Source organism: Rhinatrema bivittatum, chromosome 2, assembly GCF_901001135.1.
Source record: "Rhinatrema bivittatum chromosome 2, aRhiBiv1.1, whole genome shotgun sequence".
NCBI lineage: Eukaryota > Metazoa > Chordata > Amphibia > Gymnophiona > Rhinatrematidae > Rhinatrema > Rhinatrema bivittatum.
The window spans coordinates 800,510,642-800,525,190 of record NC_042616.1 but is presented as its reverse complement, the minus strand read 5'-3'; the positions used below and the strand labels follow the sequence as shown (position 1 = coordinate 800,525,190).

At 42.6% G+C, this 14,549-nt stretch overlaps 1 protein-coding gene across 6 annotated transcripts in view; it reads left to right on the top strand.

The window, feature by feature from the left end:
* The window catches only part of LOC115085754, a 1,125,639-nt gene that overhangs the window by 83,064 nt on the left and 1,028,026 nt on the right, over nucleotides 1–14,549 (top strand). Inside the window, exon 1 of one of the 6 annotated variants that reach the window (XM_029592128.1) lies at nucleotides 875–991. The exons of the other annotated variants lie outside the window; for them this stretch is intronic. The gene's annotated coding sequence lies outside the window, so the exon portion shown is untranslated. Of the gene's footprint in view, nucleotides 1–874; nucleotides 992–14,549 lie in introns of those variants that run through there. 6 annotated transcript variants of the gene reach the window in all.

Genomic DNA, 14,549 nt, shown 5'->3' with positions numbered 1-14,549 from the left:
CCTCAAAGCCTACATTATCCATTGTAATGCATGCACTTTTTCTTATTCAGTCTAGTTTTATTTGCATTCACAGTTATGCTTCGCTCATGCTGATTTGGTCACACCTCACATACACTTGCTTTCTACACACTTTATACATATGTTCTCTTTTTTGCGTATACATACCTCTCTATTCCAATACATATACAGTATATCCCTTGGACTATATATTGTCGGGGCTGTAGGGTAATTAAGACAAGATGAAATAGATGCCAGATGTCCTTTAGAAGTTTTTATTGTAGTGGAGACATATTAAAATTGTCCGACTCTGGTCGAATTTTGCCACTAAATGAGTGGCTGCCTCAGGGGCTGTATACCTAAAAATATGGAGTATCAAGTAGAGGTAATGTTAGTAAAACATCTTCAGATATGAGAATGGATCACAAGTGTTCATAAATAGATCAAACTTTGAATACAATATCATTTATTAAATCATCCACAGTAGGGGCATATCATTTCAGCCTTGGCTGGATGATCAGTCTCCTCTCGCCTTGTTTTACCCTCACGGCTTTCATTGATCGCCTTCCTCTTTGTTTCTTGGGTAATTAAGACATTCAGAGGACTAGCATACAAATTTATTCATACTGGCACTAGCTAGCACTACTGCACATAGTCATTTCTTAATCACACAAGCTAATGTAAATATATCATTCACACCCCTCTTCCTACCCCCCTTCATAGTACACATAGCACTCTTGGTGACAGATGTGGTGATTTCCGAAGATTCCTGGTTCTTTCTGTGATCATATATTAAAGCAGAACCCCCAGTTACATGTACGTTCTCCTTGAAAACTGCCTAGGGAGAAAGTACCCACAGAGATTGCTTCTGCTTTTTCTGCAGATACTTTTTTCCTGAAAAACAACTTTTGAAAATGATCGATCCAGGTTCGAAAAAGTGGGGCTAGGATGTCACAAATCTAAGCTCAGCAGATGGATTGCATTAATGTTGATTGTAAGTTCTTTTAAATTGATATTAATTGTAATTTTTATTGTTTTATGAGTTTCTGCTGTGAACTGTTTTGAGTCCTTTAGTAGAAAAGTGGAAAACAAAAATACAATGAAATGGATAGGAGTCCATGTGTAGTTAGATCCTCAGGATAGACTTCTCCTAGGTTGATGATGAAGGGAATAATCCTTTTGTGCAGTTCATCTGAGAGAAACATGAAGTATTATGTAATGTTGTGAAATGAATATGGTTAATGATGTGGGCTCATCATTGTAGATGGGTATTCCAACTTTTTTGGCCATGCTAGAGCGAAAAGATGCCTTGTCTGGTTTTGAGTATCAAATAATTATGAATCCCCACACCTCTTATTGTAAACATTCAACTGTGCATACTAATTGACCGTCATAATAGGCGTCATTGTGTGGCAATCCATGCCATTCAATCACTCTGCCTTATGCATAATCATTGGTCAGTCCATGTACCTCTTTTTTAAATTTTTTTGTGCTTAAGTGCTCCGTGTCTTAAAACTCATCCATTAAATATTCACTATAATGTTGAACAATGTTAAACAATCTTCTTAATATTTCTTAAAACTTAGCTTTTTGTTAAATGTAGTTACAGCCCGAGTTTCTCCAATCCGATGGTCCAAGCAATGTGACCGCTACCACATTGCCGTGTCTGTGCCCGACACTGTACAGGTTTCGGACGTTATCGTCCTTCCTAAAGGGCAAGAATCTGCGCCACAAGAAAAATGAATCAATACCATTTAAACATATATTTTTACCAGAACTCAATCGTGTACCAGCTACTTACTCGTTACCACATCATAATGGCTCTCAGCATTTTTTGTGCATCTCTTCCGGTTTGAATTTCCCGCCACCATTTTTAAAGCCCCATGTCATTACGTAACGTCTTCCTACATCACTTCTGGTATAATCATGAATGACACTTACAGCGTATTGAAGTTCGAAATTCCCGCCTTCATTTTCAAAGCCCCTTATCATTGCATAACATCTTCCTGCATCATTTCTGGTATGACAATAGATAACACTCTCCTCTTATCTTATTTCATCACGGCTGGCGTTACAGTGAATACCACTCTATAATGCTATTAAGTCCTGATGGCATAACTGTACACATGCGGAAAATCCATTGTTGTTCCTTTAAATTTAGTAAAAAATTGGGATCGCCACCTCGCATGTTATCTGAAACTACCTCAAGCACACGCCACCTGAGTTGTTGAAAAGAGTGATGTTTATCTAAACAATGAGCCACCATCGGAGCTAATGTTTTGCCCGTAGCGATACAGCTACGATGTTCTATTAGTCTGACTCGTATTCCCATCTCATACTTAAATATAGAGGTCGACTTTAGGGATTAATTGTCTGGTTTTGAACCAGGGTTTCCTTGGTTAAGGGTTTGAGACTTACTCACAGAGCTACAGAATGCTCTCGAATGTAGTTCCAGGAAGCCGATAGCCTGGTGCATGATCCTGCCCTAAGGAGCCTGACTGGTCCTTCGTGAGCAGCAAAACGGGTGCTGGGACCCCAGGAAGGAATTCCCTGCATTTAGATGGCGAAGAGACCAGGATGTTGTTGATTCCAGTGTAGACCTGTGAGCTCAGATATTTATTTTAAAACATTGTTTTAAAATAAATATCTGAATTAGGAAACATTTAAAACTGTTTCCTAATTACTTGTTCTTAGCGGGACATTGGATATATGAAGATCTTATATTGAGGTTGATGTAGACTAAAGTCTTGCGCAATGTTATATTATGGAAGCCTTGTTCAGAAACACTGTCTGTGATGAGGAAGATTTACTGATAAGCTGAACACAGGACTGGATTGTGCCTACCTCCAAACAGTAAGTGTTTCTCGTTCTAACCTATGTTATATATCTTTTTGTGCTAGTAGTAGTTGTAAACCTGGTTATATCTGTCCAGCATTTAATTATTACTCCTGAGTGACTGATTACAGCAGGAGCTCCCAACCTGCCACGCTGTTAGCTTTGCCTTAACATTCATCTGTTGATTCAAAAGAGCACGGCAATAATGTCCATCAGTCCACCAGAGTAGTTTGCTTCGTGCATGGTGCATGTTTTGGCCTTCTGTTGTGTGAACTACACTGCAGGCTTTCTGCTACTGACTCATATCAGAGTTTGTAATGTGCGCGAGACCCTTTTCTGTTCCTGAGTCAGAGCATAAATGAAATAGTTTCCTAACTCCTGTATATTATTCTTTATTTCTTTTGTACAATAAAAGTAAATCAGAACTCTTTCATTTATTTATCCTTCTGTTTCATTCCTACAGGGTTCATTCACATAAGTGCTTGTGTGTGTGTACATAGAAATGTCGATAAGTGCTTTTAGCCCATACTTTGAGCTGTCATGGCTTCCCCGTCCAGTTCTTGAAGTTGGTTTGACGTGAAAGCGACTGCACATTCATTGGTGAATTGCTAGTTAAGGTCGCGTATATAGTAGTCAGACTGGTCATGTCTCTTTTGATCTTAGGGGAGGCGTGAGGGGCTGTCTTAAAAATCTGCGTAGGTGGCTTTCTCTGAGGTATGGAGGGCCCTGGTTTGACACACAAGGTCATGATTGTCTGTATGTTCTAACCCTGATGAATATCTTTCTAATGGAAATGTGCTTTAGTCCTTGAGAGAGGGTGAGTCTAGCCCAAGATGCTATGAATATTGTTATAATTGTTGATGCAGAATTGATGATGAATTGGATCAGTAAGAAGTTTGGTACATTAATAGCAATCGGCAGCTTGGAGGTGAGTGGTGCTAGAGTTGGCATAATGCTGCTTGCACGTCGTGCCCCATGACTTTATTATCTTCTGTGCGATAGTATTCCACGTCTTTCTTTGTTTTACTTACTTGTCTCTCCTTTGATGCTGGTTTCTTTTTTTTTTTTCTTTCCTTTCTTGCAGCTGCCTTTAAAAAAAAAAAAAAAGTTTCTTTTTTTTATTTAGACACCATGATATCCAGATTTCAAAATACCTTCAGTCACACTTAAACTAATAATATCTCAACAACGTTCATTTCCATATTCTATTTATAATAAAACATTAAAGGTGAATTTTAAAACCCCCGATGCGTGAATATGTCGGGTTGGTGCGCGCCGAGCGGATTAAAAAATGTGCCGGGATATGCACGTACCTCCCGCTGTGCACCCCGATGACAAGCTTCCAAAAGGGGGTGGGGCATGGGCGTTCCTGGATTTTAACTTGCAGTTAGTGCGTCGGGCTCCCCTGCCACGTGACTTTACTTCTGCTATGCATGACGTATAAGTAATAAAACAAAAAGATCTAAACGGATTGGGGGGGGGGGCAGTTAATGGTCAGATCTAACGGGGGAAGGAGGGCTTTTAAACTAGGTGGGTTTGGAAGTCCTACCCCTTAACTGGGTGACCTGGGCAAACTGGCAATGGTGTCTGCTCGCATGCCTTTTAAAATCCCCCGCCCACTCGCGGGGTAGAAGCGGCACCAGCACGCACAGGTGTGCATCCACTTAAAACCGAGTGCACGTGTGCGCGGTCAGGCTGTTGTGTGGCTGGCACGCACGCAGTATATACGCGTATGTTCTAATCCAGCCGTGCGCCTGTGCGCTGCTTGGAAAGTTGCTATCCTTATAACGAGCACTGTTGTGTAGTCGGTCTGAAATCCTTTCTTTTAATAATGCTCTTTCATACTTGGTGCCCTGTAGCCTTTCTTTGATGCTCACTAACTTTGCTGCTTGCTGGTCGTCTCTTCTCCAGCTCCCTTCCCTCTGCTGTCCTGTTTCATTGGTGTTCTCTCCCCTCCCCACTAGGTAACTAGAAAGCCCTGGGACCTCTTTGGCAGGGGCGGTTGGCCTTGTAGTGGGTGTGTGTGTTTTTGATTGACCCAATCTCTATCTCTGGTTCCTACATCTATCTTGGTTCCCTGATACAATAGCAGTTGCTGCTCTTTCACGTTATTATCCTATGTAATTTATTGCTTTGTGGATTGTGATACTGATTCTAACCCTCCCTAAGTTGGGGGACTTGCATAGAAATGCATATTTATATACTCCCCCCCCCCCCCCCCCCCCCCCCCCATTTCCTGATATGTTGAATATGGTGGTGGAATTTCTTGTTCTGTATTTCCTCTCAAGATTTTATATTGTCTTGAAGATTATATTTGAAATTGCATAAATACAAATAAAAAAAAATTCATTATGTCCCGTGGAACAGATCTGTCATCTATTTTATAAGCGCAATGCAATAATCATGTGATTTCAAATCCTAACAAGAAGAGACTGCTCTAGGATGGAAATAATGAAACCCCACCCAAACAAAACAGTCCTTGCCTCACACTGGGGTGCTCAAACCGCTCCTACGGGCCCCCCAGCTGGTCGGGTTGTCAGTATATCCCTAATGAATAGGCTTGAGAAAAGCGTTCATTTTTATTGGAGGTAGTGCATGCAAATAAGTCTCATGCCTATTCATTAGGGATGTACTGAAACCCGACGTACGATTGATTTGAACACCCCTGGTCTAGCACATCCTGCAATTCCATTTGCTCATGACCTTGCTCTCACTTTCACCTTGACAGCTTAGATATCAAAATGGTTCAGCCTATAGGAACATATTTTAAAAGCAATTATTGAGCAAGAGGCATTTCCTTCATCTCCTTTCAGACTCAGCCCACTCACACACATTTATCTCTCCGTATATAGATAGATAGAGAGAGACGGTGTATCTGTAAGTGGTTTGCCTGCTCTTGGTACGTTATGAGGTGTCCTGGCTGGCGTGAGTGTTCCTGGAGATTAATGAAAGGATTCTTACTTTGAGAATGACGACTTGGGTGACCTCACCTTTTCCGGGTCTCGTTGGAGCAGAGTGTGCGGGAGTTGAGACCCTTGCAGAGCCAGCAGGGAGCAAACTCTTCTCAGTCTTCCCCCTCAGGCCATCGACCAAGACTCTCCTTTGCGTGGGCACAGACAGTTGGCAGAGTTCTTCCCCAGCGATGGAGGCGTGCTGGATGCATGTTGCCAGCACGCCATGAGCACACTGACTCAGGCACGGGGTTGCAGGATATCGCCCACCAGCTGCGTGAGGGTTGCCTGCCTTTAAAGAGAAAAGATCAAAGTCATGTAGCTGGGGACACCCGGGCCTCATGGCTGCTGTAGAAAGAAAGAGTTTGTGTGTTTGTGTGTGTGTGTGTGTGTGTGTGTGTGGAGACAATTTATTTTATTTATCCGGGCATTCCATATACCGTCGTTCCGTCCGTAATAAGATCACAACGGTTTACAAAGTGACATTCATAACTATGATTCAATTAACAGACAATTATTGATTTGTGTGGGCATTAGGGGAGCTTGTCAGTAAGGGAGAGGAATGAGGTGGAGGGCTCTTGGACAGAATGCTAGCATTAAAGTTTTCCCCTCTCACGGCCAGGATATTGAAGCAGCACAACAGCCTGACTGAGTGAGTCAGCACGGATGAAATACTCTCCCAGTGTATATAGTGCTAAATAGGGTGCCTGTATCCTTAGAAGGAAGGGAACTTAATTTTACTTAAAAATAATTAAAAAAAAAACAAACCAAAAAACAAACAAACCCAAACCATGCTTTTTCGGTTATCCTATGCTGTACCATCCCCCCCCCCCAAAAATAATAAACTTCTTGCACTAATGCAACAACTCCCAGACACACTTGGCAGGGGATGAGAGGGCAAGTAAGGTCGCGGGAGATGGAATAAAGTGCTGAGTGCCTGGGAGGGGGGTATGAATAGTAGTAGAGGGTGATATTTTTAGTTCTTTACACACAAGGAGTGTTTTCATGTTGATGACTCTCTTTTCTGAGTCAGTTGTGGGTTGCAGCATTACTTTAATGCACTAAAAGAAAAATCTTTTTGCCTTTTGACAGAGAGATTCGTAAGCATAAAACGTAATCTTAATTGCCTAGTAGGGCTGGGATTCTGTCTTACTGAAGGTTAAAAACAGCAGTTCTGCATTACTCTGTTATTTTCACTCGCCCATCCTTTCACCAGGGAGAGCCAGAGTGCCTTTCCTCCATCGTCTGCCAAATTTTAGAATAACTGCTTTGCTTTTGGACACAGACAAAGGGAAATGCATGCAAAGTGTCCTCCTTCAAAGGTGTTCTGCAATTTTATTTTCGTGTTTTGACTTTTGGCTAGTTTAAAAAAAAACCCAGCTGCAAATCAAATTTCACGTGCCGTTGGAGGGTGACCCCGTGGATTGCCTCCTTTTGTATTTGTTTGAGATGTTCTCATTTGTTTTCATGGAATTAGAGTTTAAATATTGAATTCTTCACCTGCGCAGTAAAAGATTTTCAGTGTAAGAAGAAAAATCCCAGTCAGTAGTTTGGTTCTGCGACACCTTTTTAACATGACCTACTAAAACTCGAACCTTGCAATAGATGCCAATTTCTGTAATGTGCGATGCTGTGGAGGGGGGAAGTCCGTTTGCAGAAGAATAAAAATGGGGCTGGCCGGCTGTGCCCTGCCATGCGGGAAGGATCCCGGTTTGATTCCCAGATCAGGCCTTCTGTTCCCTAGTTCAACTGGGATGCTGCAGAGGGCAGCGTTCACAGCACCTGATATGGGGGTGAGGTCCCAGCCATCATCGCAGGCAGGGCTTCCCAAATTTTCAGCTGATGGGACCCAGTTTCAGCACTCGACAGTTCACATGACCCAAGAGGATGAGCAAAACAAATTAAAGGGTGAACAACCCCCCTCTAATGACTCCACCCCCTTCTCAGTCTTCTCTTTCATACCCCACCTCCTTAACCTATCAGCTCATCCCATCCAGCCCTTTTTGCATTCCCTAGCTGATCCCCTCCCTCTCGCCTATCTTTACTCTCATCCCCGTTCCTCTCTCACCTCCCAGCCTCTCCTCTGCCCTTTCTTTCATATCCCTTTAGCTGGCCCCCCCTTAACCCCCAGCTCTCTTTTACATCCCATAGTCAAACTTCTGTTCTTCCCAATCCCTCCTCTCCATGTGATGTACCTTCTGAAACCACATACCATCTAATTCAGTCTACAAACTCCTCTTGCATCTGATCTCTCTCTTCAAACTGTTATTCCTCCAAACATGTCCCTGGCCAAGTCTTTTTTTTTTTTTTTTGGGCTCTGGGCCAACAGTGCATGACGACTGGTAGGAAGACGGGGGCAATATTTTTCTCTTGGCTAAGTTCAATGGTGAGTGGAGAGAGAAAAGCAGTGGCATTCTCCACTGACCCTTGCAAACTCAGCCTTGCTCTATTGCAGTGGTTCCCAACCCTGTCCTGGGGATCCCTCAGCCAGTCAGGTTTTCAGGATATCCACAATGATTATGCATGAAAGAAAATTTGCTTGTTATGGAGGCAGTGCATGCTAATTTTCTCTCGTGCATATTCATTGAGGATATCCTGAAAACTCGACTGATTGGGGGGGGGGGGGGGGAGGGTCCCAGGACAGGGTTGGGAACCACTGCTCTAATGGATAGTTCTGAGCCCAATAGTGATCTGCAAGTGGCAGCGGCATTAGAAATGAGAGTCAGTGTGAAGCCTCTGAGCTACTGCAAGGTCACATCCCCTGCAACGGCCCCAGTCCCTCTTCATGCATGGCTTCCTGTTACCGTGCAAGCTTGTGCAAGGGTGGAGCCACTGCACAGCCTGTGAAGAATACTAATGTTGCTTTTGCTGGTGCCTGAAAAGCACTGCTGTTTGAGGTTAAAGGATTTGGGGCCCATTTGGGGTTCCAACCCCCACAATTTGGAAAGCCCTGATCAAGGATAATATCTGCTGGCCAGGCTTAGAATCCATGGTATAGGGCTTCGGAAGAAGCCCTGGTGCATGGCTCTCAGCCTTAAAACTGTTGTTGAAGGGTTCCCCTATGAGGAAAGGCTAAAGAATTTAGGGCTGTTCAGCTTGGCTGAGGTGGGGATATGATAGAGGTCTACAAAATCATGAGAGGTCTAAAATGGGTAAATGTGACTTGGTTATTTACTCTTTTGGATAATAGAAGGGCTAGGGGGTACTCCATGAAGTTAGCAAGTAGCACATTTAAAACAAATTGGAGAAAATTCTTTTTCACTCAACTCAAAATTAAGCTCTGGAATTCATTGCTAGAAGATGTGGTTAAGGCAGTTAGTATAGCTGGGTTTAAAAAAGGTTTGGATAAGTTCCTGGAGGAGAAATGCATAAACTGCTATTAATCGATAGGGAATAGCCACTCCTTGTTGCCAGCATTAGTAGCATGGGATCTATTTAATGTTTGGGTACTTGCCAGGTACTTGTGACTTGGATTGGCCACTGTTGGAAACAGGATACTGGGCTTGATGGACCCTTGGTCTGACCCAGTATGGCTTATCTTATGTTCTTATGACCAGGCTAGGCAGAGTAAGAGGGTTGGTATTTATTTATTTATTTAAAATCTTTTCTATACCGTCATTAAGTTGTGTGCCTCATCTTTGGTAAACTGTAAAAGTTAATACTATCTATGTTATAATAAATGAATGAATTACAATAAATGTGTATCAAAAGAAAAATCAATAGAAACCCACATAAAAAAAAAACCCCCAATCCAAAAAATGCCACTACAAAATCATTTTAAAAATCATCATTTATAACACCCCTTCCAAAGAATCTACGGAGGGGTAGCCATGTTAGTCTAGTGTACCAAATATGAAAGAGGTGGGCAGCATCTTATAGACTAAGCAATTTATTGAGGCATGAGCTTTGGAGTCTATCTGCCTGTCATTTTCTCTTCCAAAGAATGAAGTTGCAGTAAAGACTCATAAAGCAACCCTGCATAACAGTGAGGGTTGAAATGGAGTAATCTCACGTAAAGGTTGGCCCAAAGCTAAAAGAAGCTAGGCTATCCAGAGAACGCCATAAAAGATCCCTTTTGCGCTACAATTACACCATGGCTTGAGAAAGATAGTGAGAGATTTATGCGAAAGGGAAGAGCGTTAGAGACTCGCTTCCATTATAGTTATGGGCCATGGTCCTTCAAGAAGCATTTAAAAGCATGTTTGTTTTGGCAAGTTTTTGGCCTTCCATAGTTAAATTATTGTGCTAACTAGATGTAAGAAACTTAGTGGTTGCAACTAAGTTATTTATGTAATCATATTTGTATTCCACTTCTTCCACATCTTGTACAGGGTGGATTAAGTTTCAATATTCATAATTTAAACCATATAAAACACTAATATGCCAAAGTAATACAGTAAAAACATTAAAAATCCTCTGCAGAGGAGGTGTTCATTACTCCTAGGGGTATGTACAATGAACACCTTGATTCAACTACTCATCAAGGCAGTAGAAGGTTACGTGATCATTGTTGGTAAATGAAGTTAATTTTATAAATGCTTTTTTATGTGAGATGCCGTGAACAGTGGAGTATGCAGGCAACAAGTCTTTAAATAAGAGTGAGAGAGGATAGGAGAGAGAAATAATGCAGAGAGAGAGAGATGAAGAGGGTTGACACCATCTCATATTGTGATGTGACGTTAAAAAGAAGAATTTAGATTTTTTTTTTTTTTTTAAAAGCTATGAAAAACTAAATAAAAAGGAAACAGGCCAAAGGGATGGATGTTATGGTGGACTTTCATCTGGTTTTTTTTTTTTCTCCCTTTAAATATTTAATTTTTAAAGTAGTGAATAATTGTTTGGGGATTTATTTCATATTCATCAGAAGAAAGATACATTCGTCACATTGCGAGATGTAATTGTTTTTGGGGTAATCAGCCTCACCTTGATGGTCATTTATGTGATTCCATTGCCAGACTGATGGCAAGTATTGCAGCTGTGGGACAGGCTCCCCATGGAGCCACTACCACAGGCAGAGCAAAGTGCTTTGCCAGGCCCTCCTTTATTTATTTATTTATTTATTTCGGGTTTTTATATACCGGCATTCGAGAACGCAGTCCCATCATGCTAGTTCACATAAAACAAGGGTGTATCGTAAACATAAACTAAAACAATGGTGCAGAAAAAGGCAGTTACATATAACAGGGTGATTAGAACTTGGCAGAGGAAGAAGAGAAAGGACAGGTCATTAATTCAAACATATAAACGATAGCGGAGATGGTTAATCATGGTGTAGGTGAAGGTAGGGATTGGTATGGATGAAATAGATCAGTTTGAGTCCGGGAATGCTTGTGTCTACTCATTTATCTTTCATTTGCTTAGAGTTGAAGATGGAGGCCTTGTAAGAAGGGGGCCATAATCTAATCCTGTTTGGGTATTAGAGGGAAACTTTCAAAACTTCCACAGGGCTTTACCTGTAGAAATGGGCTTTTAGAAATATGTGGGTAGTAAAAGTCCGCGTGGAGTGCCATTAAGTGCATAAGTTCTACCTGCAGCAACGGGAGGAATTCTTGGGGGTGGGGTTGGAACTATGCGCATACTTCTGAATTTTCAAAAGTAGGCAGGTATTTTTAATCCGAAAAATTTGCCTGAACAAATTTTCCTTGGACCATGTTCAAAGTGAAATTACCTGTGTACTTCAGCTTTGAAAATTAGTTCTAAATCCTCGGGTAAAAGTACCCGTGGGCTTTGGCAGATACATGGCCATTTTGAAAATTCCACCCTTCCTTTTCTTCCTGCTAGACAAGTCCTAGCACATGGGATTACTCCTCCATCACTTAATGTGGAGACCAGGGACAAACACCTCTTTTATGATCTCACTCTGACTATACGAGAGGCACGTCCCTGAGCACCTGCCAGTAGCTTCTGTCTCCTGCAGCTCAGGACACGTAAGGACTGGATGTTAAAACTCCCATAATCTAGGTTAGGCCCTGGCCTGGTGGAGTCCTTCTCGCCTCTGAGACAGTCTCTCAGGTCTGATTTTTACCAGTGGAAACAGATCTCCCAGGAATCTCTGATCAAGTTCCCCTATGAGAATCCCAGGGGTCTGCAGACTTCCCAGGGAAGGGGTTACTTAGTCTTCCTAGGTGAACTGAAAAGGGGATTTTTGTAAATACTCAGAAGAGGGTCCTCTAAGACTCTTTCCTTCTCTCCCTTTTCCCCATCCAGCCCAGGCTATCTTCTGTGGAGAAAAAAATGTAAAAAAAAAAAAAAGGAAGGGCCAGATGACTTGCAGGGTAGTTGAACTGCTGCACACTCTGAGTGGTAAGTAATTAAGCAACTTAACGACCGAGAATCCGAGCTATCCGCCAGTATTTTTCCCTCCTGATGGTCAGGCCAGGACTGACGTACACACTATTGCTTATTAAATAAAAGGAGTGTGTATGTGGGGGTGGGGGTGAACTGCAAGGAGCAAGTGTAGCACAGCGGCAGTAGCAGGACAGCTGCCATCATGGGCAGAAACAGGTTAGACCCAGGAGAATGGGAACTGAACCTGGAAGCTTTCCAAATATCAGTGGATTGGTGGGATCATCCAGTTGTAGATTTAATGGTGACTCATGCAGACACCAGAGTCTAAATATTCCTCCATTGCTGGGTGGAGACGGGTTCCAGTGGAATAGATGCCCTCCTCTGCCTATGCAACTCCAACATTACTCTCTGCATTAATGCCAAGGGGTGGCAGGAAATTCGAATCAAACAGTTACCAACAAGAGGCCTGAACTTGGTGGGTGGCGAAAAAGATAAGTATGGGAAAATAAGTGTGGGATCTTGCTGGGCAGACTGGACAGGCCATTTGGTCTTTTTCTGCCGTCATTTCTATGTTTCTGTATTTCTATATATAATCTGCTGTATGTCATTCCTCCATGGCCTTTCTTAGGCAGAGTGATAACAAGGATTGAAGACCAACCCTCAATGGTCATTCTGGTGGCCCCAGGCTGGCCAAAGAGGTCTTGGCACACAGATCAAATAAGGTTGAGCTTGCCTAGGGAGCATAGCCTCTTGGGACAAGGGCCAGTCCCAATAGAAGACCCATCTCTCTTCTCTCTTATGGCTTGGCTCTCGAAAGGGCACACCAGCATGGGAGGGCATACTCCCCAGTAGTAACATCAACCATGGTAAAGGCATGTAAGACCTCTATATCACTATCATATATCAGAATTTAGTGAATGACTGAAAGATTCTGCCACAACAACGAAGTCTCTCCTTGGAAATTGGATATTGCGGAAGTATTGAACTTTCTGCAGTGCGGCCTAGGCAAGGGTTTAGCTTTTAATTCCTTAAAGATGCAGGTGGCATCTATAACATGCTACAGAGGATGAATTAAAAACACTCAGGTAGCAACTCACTCAGGCATAGTATGCTATCTAAAAGGGGCAAAACACATCCTTTCAGGCCAATAGTCCTGCAGTTGGATCTTAATGTGGTCTTGAGGGTCTTCGTAAAGCCCCCCTTTGAGTCAGTGAAACAGGCATCCTTAAGGGACCTATCCCTGAAAGTTACTTTCTTGGTAACTATCTGATCTATATTTTATTTCTTCAGAACATGTCTGCTTTTGTATTTCTTTTAAATAATTTTTTATAAAAAAAAATATGACTTGTAGAGACTTGTAGAGCCAGGAGTGGAGGGTGAAACCAGGGTTCAAATCCTGCTGTCGCTCCTTGTGACCTTGGGCAAGTCACTTTAACCTCTGTTGCCTAAGGTACAAAATTAGATTGCAAGTCTTGTGGGGATAGGGAAATATCTTTAGTACCTGAATGTAATCTGCTATGATGTACACTTTGAAGTGCCAAAAAGCAGAACATACGTTTTTTTATTTTATTTATTTAGATTTTTATCTTAAACTTGTCTCAATTCTGAGTCAATTAAAATCCAAATGCTGCCTACGTTGGCCAAGCGTTTCACCGAGAAGGCTGCTTCAGGGCAGGATATCAGTGAGAGCAGTTGGCTCTGTAAATGAAGAGACACTGAATGAATAGTAATTAAAGACGCCCTGAAGCAGCCTTGTCGGCGAAACGCTTGGCCAACGTTTGGATTTTAATTGACCCAGAATTGAGACAAGCTTAAGATAAGTCTCTACAAGCAATATTTTTTTATAAAAAAAAAAAAAAATTCTTAAAAAAGAAATACAAAAATAGACATGTTATGAAGAAATAAAGTATAGTCAAGGCTTTTATGACTAATGATTGAAAAGCATGTTTCATGTTGTTGAAATTCAATGAACTAGACATGTTTCAATTTTGAGATCTTTTCCTCCATTCACTGGGCTGGATTTTAAAAACTCTATGCATGTAAATCCAGTGGATTTACATGCGCCGGGCCTATTTTATAAAGGCCCGGTGATGCGCGTAAAGCCCCGCGACGCGTCTAAGTCCCGGGGCAGTCTGGGGGCAGGGTGGGGCGGTCCAGGGGCGGGGCCAGAGGCCTCCTGCACAGAGGCCATTTGCCGTTGTGTTGGAGGATCGCGTGCCGGCAGGCTGCCGGCGCATGCAACTTGCGTCTGCTCGGAGGCAGGCGCAAAAGGTAAGACAAAGGTCAGGGGGGGGGTTTAGAGTAGGGCTGGGGGGGGGGAAGGTTAGGGAAGGGGTGGTAAGGTCAAGCTAGGGGGAAGGGAAGTTAGGAGCGGCCTGGGAAGGAACAGGGGAAGCCTGTAGGCGTCGGTGCGCGCATATTATAAAATCAGGCGTGCACATGTACGCCCGCACGTACTTTTGAAAATATACCCCACTG